We start from the raw sequence: 20,148 nt of genomic DNA on the forward strand, positions 1-20,148 counted from the left end.
GGTAGGGTCTTGCCCAGGCTAGCCTGGAATTCACTATGTGGTCTCAGAGTGGCCTCGAACTCACAGCCATCCTCCTCTGCCTCTTGAGTGCTGAGATTAAAAGCATGTACCATCATGCCCAGATATGAGCATATTTTTATGTGCACACAACTATGTCTTTCCATTTTTATTATCATGAAGTCCTAGTCACTCTTAATTTATTTACCATCCAGAACATTTCTCCAACATTAAAAAAATGAACTCAGTGTTTGACAAGTGTTTCTATGATAGCTGTTAGTTGGGTCTGATTTTCACAACTTTTTGGACATGTCTGGATCTGTAACAGGTCAGGGCTTACAGTATGACACTGAAGGTCCTGCAGTTGAAAGCTTGCCTCGCCAGACCTCCGCTATCTTGTTGTGATTACTCACCCATAGACGTGCGCACGTGAAGCTCCAGGGGAGAAAAAAGTTCCCTGGTTGCTATCTACTCCTTAAAAATCAATTTTCTGATTGTTGAGTCACAGGCCCTACCTCATGTTTAAAAATGAATGTTACAAAACAAAATTTTGTTTTCTTAACTGTCCTTTTACCTTGCCTAAATTCCTTTTACTGTGTTTATATTAAGATTATTCCTACATATCAGAAAAAGTAAAAGTTTTCATCTTCTCAGAAGCAAAGTGAAAATGATAGATGCTTTATCATATACTTTTCAAGACAACAGAAAGTAAAGTACATAAAATAAATCCAGAAATAAAGAACATTTAGAGTTGCTCTTCCCCCCAACCCCCGCAAAAAAAAATGTTCAAATTACAAATAGAACTTGAAATTTTTGTAAACCACTTGGGAGTTGTACATTTCCTTCTTTGGTAGAGTTACTCTTGTTATAAGAGGCAAACAAGAGGGAAGAATCTTGTGTTCATTGTGATTCAGGGATACCAGGTGTAATAAGACAGGACACACAGTATCTTAGTCCTGTGCATATTTTAATTCATTGTGAGTGATTTTAGTTGGATTTTTCTCAACTGGATAGTAAATATAAGAAATAAAGGGGAGCATACAGCACTAGACACAGATGGTATAAATAAGTTTAAGGGGGAATTAGACATTTTTATTGCCAGAGCAGGCTGCACTGAGAGCACCAAGAGAACATGGAGTAAGGGAAGCAGATGACCAGGTTCCTTTGTCAGGGGCTGGAATGTGGGGCAAGTGCCTACAGCTTCGCATGCTTTGCAAGAAAAACCTGTGTGGGAACATAATTATGTACAGCTAGGGAAACGGTAATGAGCTGCATTTTTGCAAATTGACATGCAAATTACTAGTTGTATTCAGGACATATACATGTGAATTGATGAAAGATGTGTGAGAGAAAAACCATCAACAGGTTCTGGCTGGAAGATATAATCATCCTTGTAAAAGTCAATGGAAGACCACCTAATCCTGTCTGAAATGATGGAAGGGCTTTCAAGACAAAGGAACCTGGGATTTAAAATCATATCTAAAAATACTTCAGAAAGTAAGCATCTATGGGCACCACGGTATTGTTAGATGGTCTGATTTCTGCAGCCAGTTATACTTTTTAAGTTTCATTTCCTGGGTGTAGAATAATGACAACTTGAAACAGCTGCAAGTGACATATAATTGGGTCAGAGTATTTTGTTGTCAAGATTCTCAGTTGCTTGTATTGGCTTATGAAAAGGTCATTATGAGAAAAGCGATCTGAATAGCAAAGAGCGTCCAGCTGGTTAGCTATTATTTTAATTATATAATGGGATCAGCTCTTTTTCTGCCAGTGTCTGAAGTTTCTTGTGGAAAAGTTATTTGAAGGCTGGAGATGCCCCTCTTTTTTTCTGGTATTATTTATACTTCAGGTCATAAACCTGTTCATCAACCTTTATTATGTTTGAACTTTCAGTCAAATAATGCTTATACATTCATTTCCTTAATATTGATTGTGGCCTCCTTTGAACCTGATGTCACAGTTATCCTTATTTTTAAGAAATATGAGGTGTGCTTTGGGAAATATAATCTGTAATAACAACAAATCACAAAATTACCTTAATTCGGATTTTCTGTACTTCTTAAAACCTCTGAATTTTAAAAGCCTGAAATATCATGATATTTTTCTTTTATCTGTTTCTGTTATATTTTCTGGTTTACTCACCCGAAGTACAATAGGCTTTATTTTCTACCCATTTTCATAAAGCAAAAAGAGATAAAAATATATAAATAAATATAATTCAGAATTTTTCTTAATATCTTTATTAAAGTTTGGGGTCTTGTTTTGTAAACCTTATTAAACACTCAAATTAAAATATAATTTGGGGCTGAAGAAGTTGCTTAGTGGTTAGGGCACTTGCCTGAAATATATAATATAACCAAGGTTGAATTTCTCAGTACCCAAGTAACACCAGATGCATTAGGTGGGGCATGCATCTGGAGTTCGTTTGCGGTGGCTAGAGCCCTGGCACACCTATTTTTTTCTCTCTCTGCCTACCCCTTTATTTTTTTTTTTACTCACTTCTAAATAAATAAATTAAATTTAAAATATTATATATATAATTTTGGGCACATGTACCATTAACTAAACATAAGACTATTTTGATGAGTTACATTAGGAACGGCAGGAGAAATGATTAGATTTTTACAACTTAATTGAGTAAGCATAGAATTTTCAGGAGAGGCTTAACCCTGTGGACTAAAATTTAAGCTAACAATTGTTTTGGAGACGTGGACAGAGCAGAAAATACTATTATTCCTTTCAGACAGGCCTGAGCCTAACATCCTCATTACCCCACAAAGTTGCTTCAGACCATTATACTGGTAGAACTAGGTGTTAGGCATAAAAAGACAAGATTAAGTGACAAAGTCGGAGTCATTGTATCATGTGTTTGCACACATTGACCACAGTGTAAGCACATAACTCAAGAGCTTAGGAAAGTAAAGTGGATTCATTTTTCTCTGTTATAATTTTATGTACTTTTCTCTTCCAATCTAGCCAAATCATCTTTTTGTCCATATTGTGATTTTATAATCTCTATAATCCCATTTCTATTTTGTTCTGCTAATCTAAATTCTTTATAACCTTTGTGAACTAGTTTAAATTGTATCTTCTACAATGGAGCTTTTGACATTTGACTCCACTATCTTAATTTCTTTTTTTTTTTTTTGAAGTCTAGAAATTTATGTTTGTCATGTCTTCAATATTTCCAACAAAGAACACAGAGATACAGCTAACTTAAACATCTACTTTACTCGAAACTTTCTAATTGTCCATAAGCATTTGGACTGGGTGTATAACTCCTATATAAATAGAATATATATGCAAATAACTATGGTGTACTAGTTATGTTCACATTTGATGGGACAGAAAACAGGACCAGAACTAGCTTACGGAAGGAAACACCTTATTTTTGGCTCACAGAGTAAGAAGTCCCTCATGATGGAAAATCTAAGTTCAGATGTACTCATGATGATAAATTTTCACTGAGCAGCAATAATAAAAGTATCACATTGGATGATGGTAGCTCCTGTAACAGTGAAATATTCAGCCTGTCATGGAAGAAAGCTGTGTGTCGAGAAACATGCAAATTAATTTTCATTCATCCTTCAAGACCTGGTCAATTATTTCACCTGGAAAATAATGTTGATCTTGACAATAACTAAAGGAGCTAATCACTGGATTAACCAGAATAGAATACAGGTATTCAAGCTGAGTTGTTTCTTTATTAGCTCAATGAAATTAAGATCAAACCATTAATTATTTTGTTAGTGCAAACAATGAATATATTCTTTAAACAAATACATTTGGAAATGTATTTGGAAAATCATTGTAATTCTTATAAGTACTTAGAATTGGGGATTGTTTTCCCATGATATATTGTATAATATGTGTGTATAAATATGAAAATTATAACATATACATATAAAACATGTTAGATAAAATTTCATAGAAGTGTGCAGAATTGCCAGTGCAATCAAGGGTGTTGCTTCCATGGCGAGCCTGGAAACCTGGGCCAGTGTGTGGCAGACAGATACTGAGGCTGTGCAGCAGACAGACAGACACTGAGCATGTGTGTCAAAATGTAACAAAGCAGAAGTCCAGAAGCTGCTGAGAACTCAACACTAAACTAAATCACACCTTCCACAGCTCAGGGAGGTGTGCAGAAGATGGTGGAAAGAGTGTAAGGGCCACAGTGTGGGAAGAGACATCTAGAGACATAGGCCTCCTCACAGTGACAGATGGCTGCTCTCCAAACAAAACCCACAATTACATGGAGAATACCAGCAATCTCACTAAGGCCATCCCTTAGTGTAGTGGGGTCAGGGAGATGGGGAATGATGGTATCAATATATGATGTGTTCATACAAAGTTTCTTCTTATTAAAAAAATCTAAAAACCCTTATGTATTTATATACTAAAATTTAAAAACTCAAACACATGCATTTCCTTTTCTTTTTAATCTTATCAAAGTAATGTAAAAGGCTTTATTACTAGATCAAAACAGGAAAAAAGTAGGTAGACGTGGGACTTTCATCTTTTTGTCAGCATACGTGGGCATCTCTGTGAGGGCTGGTATGAGTAAGCACTACAGATCACAAGCACTTCTACTTAATTCTTGTTAATTTTATTTTATTTTCAGAGCTACAGATTGTTTAGAAATATATGGGCATGTGGGAGGGGGCAGAGATTCACAGCTATAACATTAACTGGAGCATATATGTGCACAGAGAAAAACAAGGAAATGTGTAGAAGAAGCATCTGCAGTGTTCTTTCTCTGATCACAGAGCAAAGGCAGGAGTATGAGCAAAACTGGAAGGTGGATGGCACTGACAGAAGAAATACAAGTCATGCAAAGGCTCTCCCATGAGTAGGATGGAGACTGGCGTGTGTGATCACGTCTCACCTCCGCTGGCGGCCAGCGTGAGGACCTGGAGCTTCGCTGACTCGATGACATCGAGCTGTGGGTGAGTGAGTGCTCCTCCAGACACATTCCATATGTTCAAGAATTTGCTTGTGCTCTGGTTTTAGCCAAGTCTGATTGGATTGAAACGTGGGTGAGTATTGGAATATGAGGCACCATTTTGGCTTAAGCGGTTCTCTGGATGACTAGGGCTGAGGCAGAGAGGGCAGAGATAGTAGGATCACAACAGCGTACTGGCCAGCCAGTCTAACAGCAACAACAAAACAAGTATGTGCTCTTGGTTCATTTGGAGGACCTGAGGACACTCGGTATCCTGTGGCCTCAGCATATATTTAGAAAAGAAATACTGATTTTTATTTCTGAATATTTACATTATTTCCAGTGCACTTGTTCTTCTCTTTGATGCAATTTGAAATATTTTTTTTTCTTTTGGCATTAAGAGTGTTAATAAGTGGCAATACTTGCCTTTCTGTTGTACTTCTTCTGCTTTGTAAATGCCTGTTTTTGCCGCAGCTGTAGCTACGTGGAGGAGCACTTGCCTAACGTTTGTGTCAGGTCCTAGGTTTATCATCAGTACAGGAAAAATAAATAAAATAATATGTGTCTGCATAATATCAGTTTATATTGATTACAGATTTCTTCCAACTAGTACATATTAATGATACTACTGTTGAAGATTCATATTATCTATCTTTCATGCTAATTACAAGATATTTGGGGAGCATCAGGTGCCATATTGATTTGTTTGTGTTATGTAGAGTTTCTTTACCACAGTCTGACTTCTGTTGTAAAGGCAAAAATGTTAACACAAGAGACAGTTAGATTTTGTCAAAAGATATTAATCATTTGTTTAGTAGTGTATAGTTACCTCAAAGCATGTTGGTTTAATGTAGAAAAGGTTTTTATTTCTCATAATTTTGTTTGCAAAACCTGGTTATTTTGTTCTTTCCTTGCATCGCTGATTGGGGAGCTAGCTCAGCGCTCATGGGGAGCCCAGCTTTGCTAGACCATTCAAGAAGGCTTGCCTCAGAGTGAGGAGGTGATTCTGTGCATAGCCTCTCCCTGAGGCTAGCTTGAGCTCCTTCATGTAACTATGGTATGGGATCTCTGGACCTGTTACATACTGGCTCAATTTTAAGGAGAAAAATACTCACAGGCCTCTCCTGACTAAGCCTTCACTGCAGAGAGCCGCTCTCCCCACCTAACCACATTTGGTCAAGGCAGCACCTAGAACAGACATGATCCAAGGGAAGGCTGAAGATAAACTGGGGCCCCTGGTGGTAAGAAAAGGTGTAATGATTCTTTCTTTCAGTCTGGGCCTATGCAAAAGTACTGAGAATGCTTTCAAGTGTATAAAGACAGCACATTCAGACTGGAAAGCAGGGGCAGGTGGAGGCAACGGCAGAACTGCATTGAAGTCTGAACACTGGCAGAGAAGACAAAGAAGAAAAAAAGTCAACAAAGCAAAGTGTACCTGCACACCATTTATTCAAAATACAAGGGAACATGTTATCAGAGAAAAATATTTTAACATCATGAGACTAATACGAAATGAGAAATATTGCAACTAATACCCATGATTTAAAAACACATAAAATAAATTTTCACTACTCCCAAGGGAAATTCCTATACAATATTATCTTTTAACCGGTGATGAGTGGAAGACAGCTTCACACAGGATATTAAAAGCAAGCCTTTAATAAAAAAAAAAAAAAAAAAAAAAAAAACAAAAAAATCATTGCTATCTAACATTCAAAGAGCACCATCCCATTGATAAAATCATGAGTTAAAGAGAAAGTAAAATTGAATTTGATTATATTATAAGAACTAAATCAAAACCTAACAATGCAGATGGATAATTTATAGGACATGTATCTATAAAAGCATTTACTAATCAATTAGTACAAAAAAAGCTAGGAAAAATAGTAACTGAAGACATCAATAAATAGAGAGCTAAGAAAGGTAGAGAGAGAAAGATTGAAAGTAGAAGGGAAAGAAGGAAGGAGAGAGAGAGGGAATAAAGGAAAGAAGAAAGGAAGGGAAGGAAAGGAAAGAGGAGAAGGAAGGGAGGAAAAACAGAGAGGAGATTAGAAAGATAGTCAAGGTCTTCTCACAAAGCAAGCACTATCCCCTAAGAAAAGTATGTAGAAACAAAAAGGCAACAAATGTATTGAACAAAACTCTTGTTTGAATGGAAAAATGCTTACCTACCTCATAGCAATATCAATATAAAATATTAAAAGTTAATATGAGGAATTTTAAACTTAAAGTTTGAAAAGAATTATTAAAAATTAAATAAAAATCTGAAAATCTAAAAATCTCAATAATGGAGTCTGGAGAGATGGCTTGATGGTTAAGGCATTTGCATGCAAAACCAAAGGACCCTGGTTCGATTTTCCAGAACCCATGTAAGCCAGATGCACAAGGAAGCACATGCATCTGGAGTTTGCAGCAGCTGGATGCCCCATGTGCCCAGTCTCTCCCTCCCTCTTTCTTCCTTTCTCTCTTTCTGTCTCTGCCTCTTTCTCTCTCTCTCAAATAAATAAGTAAATACATACATAAATAAATAATATTAACAATGAAATTAGCTGTTGTTTTTAGTTCTGGTCTCTACATTATTCCCTGGTGTTTCTATATGGTAGTGGCAGACACTGCCCTCCTGAGATGTGTGAAAACCATGCTAGCATAAGAACTTCTACAGTCTTCTAGTTAGTAAGACTCAAGACTGCATGGGGAAAATCAACGCCTTTTGAGAGTACTAACAGGGCCAATATGTCAAATATTGCCACTGTTGAGGAAGTCAATTTTGGTTGTTAAAACAGCCATAATTGTAACCACTCCATTGTACTATTTTGTTAATAACTTTCTTGATAATACACACACACAGTGTGTATGTGTGTGTGTGTGTATATATGTGTGTGTGTGTGTGTGTGTGTGTGTGTGGTGGGGGTGTGTGTGTAATATTTGAGTCCTAACATTGGTGGAGTTTTTGTTCTTGTTTGTCTTCCCCAATGTATAGTCTTGCTGTAGCCTAGGCTGACCTGGAATTCACTATGGAGTCTCAGGATGGCCTTGAACGCACAGCAATCCTCCTACCTCTACCTGCTAAGTGCTGGTATTAAAGGTGTACATCACCATGCCCTGGCAAGAATAGAAGTCTTTCAAGTTAGCTTTTTATTGTGTTGTCATTTTATTGCTGTGTTGTTTCCTGGCACAGTACATTATCACTTCTTTAGTCATTGCATCTTGTAGAAATGTGGGTTCTTTCCAGCCTATGGCTCTTATGAATATGCAGATATGAAAAATTTGTCAGCTTTTTTAGTGAAAATAGTTGGGAAAAGTTCTATTACTGATATTCTTGGATTTGAATTTCTTGCTCCTAAGGCATAAAATGTCTTCTGAGGTTAGTTATCCAAAGTCATCTATTATCTATGCTGCAAATGTTCAGTCTCTACCTGTCCAATGACAGTTAAGTACAATTCAGCTTTTGCTGTCCAATGTCAAGCTCTCACAAAGAGGGTCTACACCCTTTAAATTCTTTCTAAATTAATAATGGTTAGCCCATTTCACCAGTGCTGACTTCGCTCTCCACTGGATAATGTGATTCTCATAGAATGAGCAAGTTTTAGGTACTTTTATCTTTTTTTAAATCTTTTTAAAAAATGTTTTGTGTATTTTTATTTATTTATTTGAGAGTGACAGAGAGAGAAAGAGGCAGAGAGAGAGAGAGAGAGAGAGAGAGAGAGAGAGAGAGAGAGAGAGAGAGAGAGAATGGGCACACCAGAGTCTCCAGCCACTGCAAACGAACTCCAGATGCGTGTGCCCCCTTGTTCATCTGGCTAAATTGGGTCCTGGGGAACTGAGCTTCAAACCAGGGTCCTTAGGCTTCACAGGCAAGCACTTAACCACTAAGCCATCTCTACAGCCCTCTTTTATCTTTTAATTGGAGTCTGGGGGGTGGAATTGAACTTTGGTATTTAGGCTTAGAGAGGTGACCACTTAGTCCAGTGGGCTATCTCCCAAATTTTGGAGAATGTGCTTCTCTTTTTCAGATGGGAGCTGGACTCTGAGGCTATAAGCGACCCAGTGCACTCCACCCTGGCCCCAGCTGAGACCACAGAGAAATCAGGGAAATGAACAAGAGTTCTGACTTCTTAGTGAATCTGATATCAGCTCAAGAGAGAAAGAGATAAACACTGAGGACACACAACACCTACCAAACCAGAGATCCCGAGGCTCCTAAAAGCCCATCAGCGAAGTATACTTAAAATGCACCCAACATGGTTCAGGCAATTTTGTGTAAGATTGAGCCACAAGTTGGGACATATTGCACAGAGACGTTGCCTCTCCCCCATAACTGACTGCTGCCCCCATAAGGCATGACCCACAGTCCCCATGGGGCTGACCTGCGTCCCCAGTAAGAAGGGCCTCTTCAGAAAAGGGGCAGGGAGGAGGGAAAGGATGTACCAACATGTGCTGTTTACATACTAAGTATGTCCTTATCTAATAAGAATACATTTTAAAAAGAGAGTTTAACCACGGAGACACAGTTCTGCCCATCACTGCCTGCACCACAGTGCTATTATCTGCTAGTGTGGAAGTCATGTCAGGCCCCCTTCTCTACATCGTGCCAAATACATTGTGTGTTTTCTCTGGAACCAACCATTCTTCATTCATTGTATTCAAGCTGATTGAATCCTTTATATGATCTGCATACCTGTTTTATGTGGTGGCTCACCATTCAATTCTATGGTGCGTTGAGCTGAGTAACTTTCCGTGCCTTGGATTGGATCTCCTTCTCCCCTTGACTTTCCTTATACCATTGCTTCTGTCAGAAACATTTAACAATTGGATCCCATGTTCCTGTGTGGTTGCTGTTTGATAACATCCATATTATCTTTTGTAAGTCCCATGTCTTCTGTTTCTTAATAATGTGATAAGTTTAGGATAAGATTTTATAAACCTATAAATTTATATATTTGTATAAGTCTTCTTATTTAACATGATTTACTTTAATAAAGTGTGTAAAGATGAAAATGTGTTTTTAATTAAGTTATTTATTTGAGAGAGAGAGAGTATGGGAATGCCAGGGCTTCAGCCAGTGCAAACAAACTCATATGCATGTGCCACCTTATGCATCTGGCTTACATGGGTCCTGGAGAATCAAACATGGGTCCTTTGGCTCTGCAGGCAACTGCCTTAACCTACAAGCAATTCCTCCAGCCTGAAAATGTATTTTTGAATATATCCTGTACTCAATCTTAACACCCATCAAGAAGTACATCCTCAGATATAATTCTATTCTATTTCCTGTTCTAGCACTTACTATGCCTGTGACTGGTGTCATGTGGATGAGTGTCCCCCAAAGAGCCATGTGGAAAGTCTGTGGTGACTCAGGTGGTGCTTTTCGAATGTGGAGGAATGTTTGAGAAGTGAAGACTTACAAAAGGTCCTTAACTTATTGGATATGTGACATGAAAGCGGTTGTGGAAGCATGTCAGTCTTTGCCTTTGGCTCTGGTACATGTTCCTTACACAATGTGCTTCCCTCACCAGTGACTAAAAGTGAAAGAGTCACTCAACCTTGGATATCACACTCCATAATCATGAACCAAACTAAAACATTTTCTGTTATCTTTTATGTGTGTGTGTGGGGGGGGGAGGTGGGGAAGGTATGGGTATGTGAAGGCATCAAACTATTGCAAAAAAATTCCAGAGTTATGGCTATCCTTGTGTGCCTGGCTTACCTGGGTATGGTAAATAGAAATAGGTTCCTTAGGCTTTTCAGATAAATGCTTTAACTACTAAGCCATTACACCATCCCGATACATACATATACATACATACATACATACATACATACACACACACACACACACACACACACATATATATATATATATATATATATATATATATATATATATATATATGGAGAGAATGAGAGAGAGAGAGAGAGAGAGAATGAATGGGTGTGCCAGGGCCTTTAGCCACTGCCAATAACTCCAGCTCCTGTGCCTTCTTGTGCATTTGGCTTATATGGCTACTATGGAATCTAGCTTAGCACCTGCAGGCAAGTGTCTTAACTGCTAAGCCATCTTTCCAGCCCCAAATTTTACATATTTAACCTAAAGCTTTGCATAATTCCTAGTACGTATTAAATTATTCATTAAATATCAGATAAATATGATTCATTGTTCGTAATCAGGACCTAACACAACTTTTTACCACCCCATTTAATTGAGTATATGTGCATTGAATGACTGTTTTCTTAATATATTTAATAATACAAATTCAGTGTTGTCATTTGTCTTTTTCCAGTCATTGATTTCAATTACTGACTCAGTGTTTTAAGCTGGGAGAACCAAAAATTAACATTAGGTGCATGAACATAAAATGAAGGCTTGTCTCAACATTTTAATTTAAAAATAAAGTATTCCATCATGATTTTACGTTTTTACATAGTTTGCACATATTTTATTTATTTATTTTTATTTATTTATTTATTTTTTAAATTTAATTTATTAGTTTTCTTTTCAGCAAATACAGGCAGTTTGGTACCATTGTTTAGGCTCATCTGTGATCTACCCCCTCCCATTGGACCCTCCTTGTTGATGTAAATGGGTCGTGCATTGTGGAGTTAGCCCCCAGTTATTGGTATGATAAATGTCTCTGCAAATCATGACCCAACATGTGGCTCTGACATTCTTTCCGCCCCCTCTTCCGCAAAATTTCCCTGAGCCATGTTGGGTTCATTTTTGGTCTGCTTCAGTGCTGAGGTGTTGGGGGCCTCTGAGGCTCTGGCTTAGGCACATATTTTATACAGCTATACATGTTAGCATTCATTTTCATTTTGGTGAATAAGTCTGATGTTTATAAACTAAACAATAATAGTTCAGATAAAGTTATATCTCTTATACATGGATTTATTTGTTTGATTTGTGCTAATTTGCAAATCATGAAACCTCTATTGTTATATAGGCAAGGCTATGCCAGCTAAAAGTTTTGATAATTGTAAAACTGTTTACTGTATTATGCTATGGAGTTTTCTTCATAAGGTAATGGCATAGTACACTTATAAGCAGCCTTCCCAAGAAATGGGTATCATTTATATAGTAGGCATAGGGAATGGATCAAGAGCTATGATGGTCAGGGAAGGCATACAGTTATTAAAATTTATTATATTAGAAATTCATTATTTGCCAAAATAGCTGAATTTCAAAATGAATTTTTAAGATGTGTACCATATTTTGTTGAAACTGAGTATTTCAGGTACTGTCTGTGAATAGCACACATAATCAAGGAAACTTTCCCACAAGTCCTGTATATGTTTGATTAATTGTGATACTACCTAATACATGCAGAAGCATCCTATCAATACTTGTTTTAACATATGCTTACAATCCACTTACAAATGTTTTTGTGTTAGCATTCAAATGCTTCATAAAATCCAATTATGATTATAGGGATTATGGTGAACTATCAAAATGTCTTTAGTTAATTCATCTGATATTTCAAAATGGTAAAAGGCATAAAATGGAGCCACTGATTACAGAAGTGATCACGTGGATCTTGAGACAGCACTCCAAACAAGGTAAGTACATTTTCATTCCAATACTGGGGAAATTTTCTGCATTTACATGAGTAGTTGTTGCAATTTTGAATCTGATTCTGGTTATTGCTATAGATAAAGTATTTCTGTTTTAGTTGTAAGCAAGTACTTCTATTGAAACGTTTAAAGTGTTACATTGATAGAAATCAGTAATACGCATGAACTTAAGTTGACAAAATAAAACATTTATGAGAAATTATTTATGAGAAACCCCAGAGGGTTTGCTGTATAATTGGTCATATCTAATCTCAAAATTAGATTTTCATTTTTTTCAATGAAACGTTAATGGCTAGCGGGTCATGAGTGAGTAGAAGATGAAATTGGAGAGATGAAAAAGAAATCAGGAAAAGAGATGGTGAGACGAAGAAAGGCCAATCTGCACTGCTTCAGTGCTTACGTAGGCTGATGGATGTGCCCTTCACTCTCCCATTGAGACTTGAATAATTAAGATCTTTGGCATTTTTCTAAACTAAGTAAATATTCTTGCTATTTTATCATCTACAGATTGGGAAGATTCACCATTTAAGACTCAACATGCTTTAAGCATTTTAAAAAATGTACTCATTATTTGCAAGCAGAGAGAGACAGAGAGAGAGAGAGAGAGAGGGAGGGAGAAAGAGAGAGAGAGAGAGAGAGAGAGAGAGAGAGAGAGAGAGCGAGCAAGTGTACAGGCACATGCAGTTGTGTTCAACTAGGTATTATGCATTTTTATTTAGCTCTCAAAGTCTATATACAAAAATTATTTTCTTATAATAACAATGTTTATCCATGGAATTAGGTCTCTGACTCTACCAAATGCACACATGAGCACACTGCTCAAATAAGAAAAAGACAAAGGTAATTTGATAGTATAAAGTAAGGAATAAGACACTATATCTCATGACTGAATTTACGTTTCAGCTATTTTTATAATCATGAATGATTATACTATAGTATGTATAGTATTTAAAATATACTATATATTATAAACTAAAAGGGTAATGTCATTTGTCTAACTTCCTTACCTAAAGAGTCAAATTTGCCTGTTGCATGCAGATAAAAATGAAATGAAAACTGACTAAATTATGAATTGTTAAAGCATGTGTGTTTTCCTATCCAGAAATATCTCCTTTATTCATTGCTAAAATTAGTGTTGTAAAGCTTACATATTAGAAAAATAAATGAATGAAGAAAACCCACATGCCAGAGAAATATTCTCAAATAAATTATGTCCCAATGCGAAAAACTATTATAAATTAGGAATGTTTTAATCCTAGATCCCTTACTAGTATGATAGCATGGTCTCAAATATCTTACTAAAAATTCTTTGCTTATACCATAATCAGGGTATTTAGTATAGGTGAGGTAATAAATGTTTAAATTAATTCTATTTCCTCAGATAGTATTTGAAAGGTGAAATAACAATCAAATTTAAAACTTAGCATGCTAACATTGGAAAAAATATTCGAGAATGGAGCTGAATTTTCAATCTAAAAAACGTGCAGCACAGTGATGTCACATGTGTATGCCTGCTGTTTTTCTGAGGTTTTCTTATATTAAATTATGGTGCTCCAGCTTCTTGAACAGGACTTCAGTGGACATCTTGCTTTAGCTCCCTGAGGCTTATCTTAGAAGGCTTAAGGCCTTTCTGCTATTTGTCAAAACTGCAGTGTGACAAGTGAGTGATATGCAGATTACATCATTAGCATTACCACTCAGAAAGAAGGAAGCTTTAAATTTCTTCTCCATTATTAACAATGTTCATAGATTTCTTTTTAGTACTACCCTCAAGTGTTGATTACTTCTATATGCAGTACTCCAAACAACATGATAGATATGGTAAGGAAGAGACAAGCACAGTTTTTACAACGTCTTTGACAGTACAGGAAATGAGCCTCATTACTGTTCTGACAACATTCCTGTAGTTTGTCTTCTTCCTTCTGCCTGGGCCACTCTAGATCCTTGGAATTTTGTTTTCATTTTTCAGATATGGGTTTCTGTTCAGATTGCCTATGTAGAGCATTCCATCAGACTTAAATGATCCGTGATCTTGAGAGCTTATTTGTTCACACTATTAATTGATTAAATTTCATAAAAATATGTAATTACAAAGACCTTCTTTGCCCATTCTATATTAAACCATATATTCACTCCCAAATTTAAAAGACCTCTTTCAAATTTATGTTTTCTTTATACCATTTACTACTGTGTGTGAACTAGAAACTAATGTAAGGAGACCTTCTGATTGGAAAGAAAAAGTGTGGTGGTTAAGCAGAGGGGGAAATGGAAAAAGATGGTATTCACAGGGGATTATGATCAAAAAACACTATGTTCAAGTATGAATGTTGTCAATTGAGAAAAACATAATTGCCCTAGCCAGCGGGGAGTTGAACAAGGACTTGAGGGAAAGTTAACCTGAATGAGAGAAGGCAAACAGACACAAGAAGGAGACTGTGCTGGATGTTCGTCAAGGCCTCAGAGTCTTTATTTTTTACACCGTGGTTTTATAGGGGAAGAAAAGTGGGGGAATAAGCTGGCTGACGTGATTTAGGGCTTTGGAATTGTCAGGAAACCTAGAGGGGATGTAATCAGGTGTGCATCTAATCTTGCCTCAATGGCTTAACATCCTGACTGCACCAGGCTTCACATCCTGACCATAAACTGGCCTTTTGCAAAAGATAAGATTTGGTAAGCAGTCTGCTGACCGACGTTCCAGAAGAACCTAACAGAAAGCTGAATGGACCAGCTTTCTGAGTAATGAGTCAGCTTATGAGCAGGCCCAGGCAAAATGGAGAGGGTTTTGCTCTATGGCTCCTGACACATAATCAGTAAAAATAGATGATGCTGGCAAGATAAGTAAGGAAATTTATAGAATTGTTGGATATCTTATAAGGTTTTTGTTAAATCTTTTGCTCTTTCAAATAGATGTTTCTGTATGCATTTTAACTTTAGTATCTTATTAACTTAAAGGCCCTCTCCTCAATTGTAAGCTGTAAGAATATTCTATATATTGCTATGAATTTATGCTCTTTAAGCAATTTTATGTTATTGGTTATAACATATTATGTCTTTGGATATGTTAAATTGCATACAAAATGTAGCTTGATCAGCAAAAAAATGTGTATCTGAGCCAGGCATGGTAGAGCATGATTTTAATCTCAGCATTTGGGAGGGAGGAAGAGGTGGGAAGACCACGGTTAGGTCGAGGCCACCCTGTGACTACATAGTGAATTACAGGTCAACCTGAGCTACAGGGAGAAAGTGAGACCATACCTCAAACCTCATTCCCCCCTCAAAATAAATAAACAGAAAAGTGTCTCCATCATTTTTGTGTCTGCTCTTCTCCCTAGATGAAAGGCTCATGTGGGCAGAGGGTCTTCAGGGCTGTCGTCACAGGAGTTGGATGCTATTCTGCCAATCACTCACAGAACATCATAATAGTTGTGCAATAAGCATTTTGACAAATACTGAATAAGATTTGTTAGCTGTAGGCTTGGATATCTGTCACTCTATACATCTCAGTGGTTATTCCGACACATTTTTGTCTTGTCTTTCTAATACAGATCTAATAGCAGGCTTATAAACAGCAGAAAGATGAGTGTTTGTCAAATTGTATCAAAATAAAGGACACTAGCCTGACTTATTGGGAGCAGTGTGTGTGCGTGCACACTCATGGATGCACAATATAATTAATGCATAGGATGGAATCTGAAACACATGAGTTTTTGGGATTAATTAGGGATGACATTTTCCATGTAGGATGAGGTAGAGCAGCTGCAAAGAAGTCTGGTGGGCAGAACCAGGTAACTGCAATGTCTTGCAATGCTTAGGACCCTGGTTGCTTCTCATTCCCACCCTATCCTGCCTGACCACAGCTAGTTGTATACATTACATGTCACTGGGAAATACAGCTCTGTTATTTCAGCAGAACACACAAATGAAGGGGTTATAACTTATACTATTTAAAGAAATGGCACATGCCTTTCTTTTTATATCAATGATAGCAATATCTCCAGGAGAAGAAAAAGAAATCTCAAATATTTCTTGGAAATAAAAACAAAATGAAATTTTTGGACCAATTGCCTTTCCTCATCTTCCAGAGTTTATAAGCTCTTTTCTTCATAGTTGGTCAGTCACACCTTTCCAAGAAAGACTCCTCATATCCAGGTGTAGCTGTAGGTATGGAAAGGATGAATTCATGAAATAAAAACTTGATGATGAAACAGAAAGCCATGGGTGAATCCAATAGATTTCCTTTCATGAAGGAGGATTTCCAGTAATTTCCATTTCTTAAGCTTAATATTGAAGAGAATGGTCAACTACTGGTGTATTGACCTTATTGCCAATGCTCTGCTGGCCCAGGATTGAGTTTGCAGATCCCATAGGACTTATGAAACCCCATGTCTTATCAAAGTTTGTGGTTGTGAAAATACAAACATCCTCTAATATTGGTAGTTTTGTAGTCGATAGTAGGTGACTTTATGTACAATTAATTGTCACCAAATATTTGGTACATATTATTTTAACTAAAAAAGCATGTTGCATGTTTATCAATTCTTTACTTATACTTAAAATATCTTATATAAGCTGGGTGTTGTGCCATATACCTTTAATCCAAACCCTTGGGATGCAGAGGTGTGAGGATCACTGTGAGATTGAGGCCATGCTGAGACTACTTAGTGAATTCAGGGCAGCCTGGGTTAGAGTAAGACCCTATCTCAAAAAACCAAAAAAAAAAAAAAAAAAAAAGAAAAAAAAAGAAAAAAATGATATACTTGATTTATAGGGAGAAAAGAACAAAGACTTTATTTAAAACAAAGAATAAATTTGTTTGTTATAGGGCTCAAGGAATAGCCTTGCAATGTTAAAATCTAAGTTTCAAAGTTACTTCTAATAATGACCTTGATTTGGGGTAGAATACTTGTAACCTCCTAAGTCCCCAAATTATTAGATTTTAATAAATGAAAATTCTCTTTGATAGAACCAGATTTCTTTCCTAAGCAGAACAATGAACATTTTTTAAAAGTATGCCTTTAGTCTAAGTATTGTTCTCTGTGAACAAACTTGAAACTCAATGAATATCTACTTTTGCTAAGGGACAAAAAGAGATTTAGATACATGTTAAAAAAATCAGTCATAATTTGTTCCAAGATCTTCATCTTATAAAATAAAATTTATTACCTTTATGTATATGATTTTCTCACCTATAAATTATGCAAAATCCATGTAGTATAGTCAAATATCTTATTGCAGGTTTATAAGACATAGACAAGATCATAATGGAAAGATAAGGGTTTATCATATTATAACAATATATATCAACAAAAGACTTGTGTGCATTTACTTGCACATGGAATGTGTCAAGAAAACTATGTTTAGGCTTTTTCACTTAATTTCAAAACCAGTATCAAATTCTAAATTAGCTAAGATTTTATTTGAATGGTAGAAGCAAAATACAATAAAATTGTTCAATATTTATGTCTATATTTTAAAACACATAAGTCTGGTTGTATAATACATAGATTTAACTTTCCTTCAGTATCTTCATGGTATAGGGCTTGTAACTGCATTCAGTGTCGCTCTGTTCTCTTACAAGCATAAATGAGATAACAAACAACTACAGATAATGCATGGGTTTGTCGTGACAATCAAGGAAGCATATACAGAAGAGGAATTCAGACCATGTATTTACAAAAAGCAAACTCTGTATGGATAAGCGTGTGATCACACAGTGTTGCAGTTACCTTCTTGCTGCTGGGACAAAACACCTGAACAAAACCACTGATGAGAGGAAAGCTTTCATTTTAACTTACAGTCTCAATGGTAAGCTTTATGACCATAGAAGAAAGCATTGCATGAGCAGAGGCTGGACACCACCTTTGTCACAGCAGGTAGAAATCAACAGCTGTTGAGTAAACAAAAGTCTGGCAAGGGGATGCTAGGCATAATCCCACCACCACCAGCCAACAACACACCTCCTCCAGCAAGGCTCCACCCCCTAACCTGCCATCAGCTGAGGACCAAGCATTCATAAAACTAGAGTTTATGGGAGGCATCTGAGTGAAACCAACACACATCTATTCTTCTGTGTTCAACCATCTGAAAACTAATACTTTATAATAGCAGCCACGGGGCTGGGGAGATGGCTCAGTGGATAAGGACTCTTTCCATTCAAACAGGAAAGCTGAGAAGGTCCTTCCCTAGTGTCCATATACTCAGGTGGATGTGGGCACACATGCCTGTAACACCAATCCCACTGGGGAGCAGATACTGGAGAAACACTTGGGTCAGACAGTCTGACCTAAACTAAACAAAACAGAACAGAAAACCCCTGTGACTATGATGATAAAGACAGTTTGGGAACGATGAGAGACTCATCTCAAGGAAAGCAATACCAAAGGACATCCAGCTTTCTCCTCTAGATTTGCACATGTGTACACAAGGTGCACGCCTTTGCACACACTTATACACCACATTACATAAACTACACACCACATCACACATACTACACACATAGAGATACACACAAAAATACAATCCATTTGCATTGTTCATGGTTCTTTTAGTGAGAAAGTGAGGCTGATTTGCTCCAAGGTTGCCTTATGTCAAGGCTGTCTCTGGTTTGCTGGCAGGTGCCCGGGAGTGGGTTCAGTTAGGATAATTGAAATCTCTCTTCTTACAAGCTACTGGGAGCTTCTTTATGAGATAAATTAAAATATACAAACTTTTTCAAACCTATACTTGCAAGGAACAGATAAATGTATGTTCAATGAGTATAAAAGTTTCAGTTTTTGATTAGAAGAGATATCACATCACATGGCAAAAAAAGAAAATTCTACAGCACCTTTGAAATTGCCTTCCTTTATGACTATAATTGTTATTATTGAGCTCCACTTCAAATGTCTTTATTTCCAGGGTAATTGGTGATATGATTCAATTTCGAATATAAAGGTGTGCATCACAAAGGTAGGAAGGCAAAAATACACATTTACATAAGAAAGATAATTGAAAGTCTCTATGATGTCTGAATTCTGTCCCCTGAACCTTAGAATTTGTTATGTTACAGGACAAAAGAGAATAAAGGTTATAGATTATCATTGAAAATAATCTACCCTGATTTGAGAAGTCTGGTCTGCATTGTTTCTAAGGGTCAAAAGTAATCACCAGTAGTTTTATATAAATAAATAAATAATTAATTAATTAAATAAATAAAATATGGTCTGGAGAGATGGCTTAGTGGTTAAGTGCTTGCCTGTGAAGCCTAAGGACCCTGGTTTGAGGCTCGATTCCCCAGAACCCACTTTAGCCAGATGCACAAGGGGGCGCACACATCTGGAATTCATTTGCAGTGGCTGGAAGCCCTGGTGCCCATTCTTCCTCTCTCTCTCTCTCTCACTCTCTCTGCCTCTTTCTCTGTCCATCACTCTCAAATAAATAAATAAAAATAAAACAAAAAAATCTTAAAAAATATGATAAATATAAATATAAATCTAGTAGTCCATATTGGTTTGGATGTAGTTCGTTTCTAGTAGCTAGGCGTCTGCAGTTTTTCCTTAACGTTTTCCCAGGCCCGCTGCTGCAAAGGATTGCCCTCTCCTGACTCCAGGCAGGCTGGCCATGCTCCCTGGTAAAGATCATCCTAGGGCCCAGCTGTG

This window comes from Jaculus jaculus, chromosome 4 (genome assembly GCF_020740685.1).
Source record: "Jaculus jaculus isolate mJacJac1 chromosome 4, mJacJac1.mat.Y.cur, whole genome shotgun sequence".
In the NCBI taxonomy this organism is placed as follows: Eukaryota; Metazoa; Chordata; class Mammalia; order Rodentia; family Dipodidae; genus Jaculus; species Jaculus jaculus.